The sequence below is a fragment of the Cupressus sempervirens genome, chromosome 5, assembly GCF_028749045.1.
Source record: "Cupressus sempervirens isolate cs-2001-9-10 chromosome 5, ASM2874904v1, whole genome shotgun sequence".
Lineage (NCBI taxonomy): Eukaryota > Viridiplantae > Streptophyta > Pinopsida > Cupressales > Cupressaceae > Cupressus > Cupressus sempervirens.
Genome location: NC_143122.1, coordinates 440,575,170 through 440,578,472, shown reverse-complemented (window position 1 = coordinate 440,578,472; position 3,303 = coordinate 440,575,170). Strand labels below are relative to the sequence as shown.

Below are 3,303 nucleotides of genomic sequence, written 5' to 3'. Positions count from 1 at the left end.
GTAGCCAAAATCTAGGAATTAAAATTGAGTTTTGAAAGAAAAAACAACTTATTGAAAAAATACTTGATAGCTTGTTTGTTTCTCTCCTCTTTTTATTATTTTATTTTACCTTTCTTTCCTCCAAATTATGTATGAAAAAATATTACTAATTTAACTAAAAAAACATAATTAAAGACAAAATAAGTACTAAAAATTAAATATTCATTTTATGACTTTTAAATTGCTCTTAAAAATTGAACAATAGATACTAGTCAAAGTAAACAAAACACCTAAACCCTAAATTTCATTTCTATAAACTTAACCTTATAAATGCATGATCTATCAATTTGTTTTTGAAAAATATACTATACTATTTGTTTTTCATCACTATAAAATTTAATATGGAGATGCTCATCAATAAAAATAAGTAATTAAAATCCATAGCTATAGATGGCTACCCGTAACACTACCCTAAATGTAACTAATTACAGCGTAGCGTGCCCATCACGCAACATGTACCATTGCATCTTCCATGATTCTGAAGTCAATTTAGGCGCCCCTCTCGACACCCGTAGAAGAGTTTGGAAGACAAAACCATTTGTGACATATGCGTTTCACTTCGCTCTTCAGACGTTTTCTGTTTTCAGAGGGCAGCTCAACATGTCATCACAGATTCATCTGTGAAACGAAATTTGTTTGATTGGGCATCAGACAATCCTCAAAAATGAATATCCTTCGTCGTTCTTCTGCTTGCAAACAACTCCACAGATCTATCTCCCTCTGTTTCCTTGAGCCCCGCCAACACATTTCTTTCTCCTCGTGTTCTCAAATTTTGGCCGAGCAGCTGAAGAAGAGCGTAGGCGCGGCTGCAACGAGAGGAGAAGAGAAGGTAATTGGGAGGCACAGGATGAGAGGAGGAGGAGATTGCGTGAGAGGCATGGCGACATTGGTTGCCGGAAGGGGCAGAGGGATCCCCAAGGTGGACATTGGTGCCAGAGCGAGGAGCAATCAGAAGCGGAGGCTGTGGATGTATGCACTTTCTATGAGTGCTGTAGCGGGATTCATCATCGTCGTATTGGGCAGCTTTCAGGACCAGTTGGTGTTCTATGTGACCCCAACGGACGCCCTGGAAAAGTTCAGTAGAGATCCAACGAAGAACAAGTACCGGTTGGGAGGGTTGGTGTTGGAGGGCAGCGTGATGCAGCCCGCATCATCCACTGAGACAGAGTTTGTGGTGACTGATTTGATCACGGACATGCTGGTGCGCCACAAGGGCGCCCTGCCCGATCTCTTCAGAGAGGGCCACTCTGTAGTCGTCGAGGGCTTCATACGCCCATGCACTTTCGATCCCGCTTCCTCCTCCTCTACACGGCCCGTCACGGAAAAAGCTAGGGCATCGGGGCTTTACTTCTCTGCCATCGAAGTCCTTGCAAAGCACGACGAGAAATACATGCCCAAAGAGGTCGCTGCTGCCATTGAGAAAAACCGTGCTGCCATCGAAGCCGCCCATTCGTCTTCTCCAGAGCAACTGCAATCTTGATGCCTTTTTCAATTCAATAATTTTTTAAAGGTCTTAGACTGCTTTTCTGATTCAACAAATTGGCATACAATCAGAGGTATTCCAATTTTTTACTGCGGCATCGATCAATGAATAAACAAATTGTTTATTAGAGAAAATCTGTTATTGCTGTAATTGCCAATCGTTCAAAAACATTGGCTTTTTCCATTACCCTATTTTTGCATCTCTTTTATTTAAACTGTTCTGCCAAGTCTTAGTATTCGGGCTGAGATTCTTGGTGAATGGGATATAGCAGCCGTATTAATGATCATGATTGATCAAGGGAGCCCGTTTGATAGTATAAACGACTTCTTGGCGCCTGCTTAGCCAACTGTTTTTGCAGAATTATATAAGCTGCTTAGGGTTATTGTAATTCCGACGATCTAATGCTACTGTTGCAAAATAAAGGTGCTACTGATAGTTTCTACGCATCTTATTGGTGAGTGAAGGGCACTAAAAACGAAAAATAGGAATCAAGAAATTATGTTTTGGAATCCAGATGGATTAAGTTTTGGGGATTACATCAAAAGATAATAAAAATAGCATTATGTGTTTTGCACTTGGTTGAGAAACATAAAGATCTCTAATGGGTATACTTGTCAAGTTCGTTATGATTATTGCAGTTTTATGTTTTAATTCATATGTTACAATTCAATCTTTCAACTGAAATTACGCAAGATTAATCTTGGCCCTATTTATGGAATGTAGTTCACTGCATTGCTGCTAATGTTATCAACCAATTACAGCAACGAGTACTCTGCTCATTGTAGACATAACAATTTTTTTTTTCACTTAGAACAATGAACAAAACCTTATATCAAAATCCAGAGTTATGTGGGCATTTCTCCCTGTACCCCACTGCCCCAAGTACAGCTGAGTGGCAGGGAATGCCTCTTGTCACAAGGGAAAACCAGGGATGTATGCCAGATTCATGACATAATATCCAAGGGGGCCTTAGAGCCAGGGACATCTCTCGGATGACCAGATGCCCCTTTGTGGTCTTCAGTTTTCTTAACAACAAATAAATTGCTACTGTATCAAGCGAAGTGTATGATTACATACAATTATGGACAGAGTTCTACAGCTTTTGAATGTTTGCATACAGCTATAGAATGAAACTGTACAACTGTTGTTACTGTGTAAAACAATTGAATGAAAGGGCAATGACATACATTTCCTACTCTCAATAAAAAATTGTGTGACTGCATGCAATTAGGAAAGATGGTAAAGTTGTTGAATGACTGCAGACAAGTATGGAATAAAAGTTTACTCCTGCCAAGTAGCAACATATGGTTTTTAACTTTTTACCCATTTCATTTATAGGCAATTCTATAACTGCAAACAACAATGTGATGATATGTACTCCTGCTGAACGAAAACATACATTTTCTACGCTTTTCCATCAACACACAATTCTATGTCTGCAACATCTGTAGGACAAAAGACAATTATAAAATGAAATCATAAAGGTTTGGAATGAGACAAATTGTGATTGTTTACAATTTTAAAAAGTGTAATCGTCAAAGGGTTGTAGCTCAATTGGTTGGGCACAATTGGTGAGGATGATGGTACAGTTGAAATTGCCATCCACCAAGGTTCAAACCCCCGGAGATGCGTTTGGGCCAGGTTCGACCCCTGGGTGACTTTGACGGACTGGATCCCCCTGCACATGGCGGCTTAGTTGAAGGACGGCTTCTGGTTTAGATATATGCTACCTCATAATGTTGTAATCAGCTTGTAAAGGCAGAGATGCCGATATCTATGTA

General features: G+C 39.7%; 1 pseudogene across 1 annotated transcript; it reads left to right on the top strand.

Moving 5' to 3' along the window:
- Positions 1–438: 438 nt before the first annotated feature.
- Positions 439–2,115, top strand: LOC149556677 (cytochrome c-type biogenesis protein CcmE homolog, mitochondrial pseudogene; annotated as a pseudogene). The gene has a single exon (XR_016364743.1). The product of XR_016364743.1 is annotated as a cytochrome c-type biogenesis protein CcmE homolog, mitochondrial pseudogene (transcript).
- Positions 2,116–3,303: the final 1,188 nt, after the last annotated feature.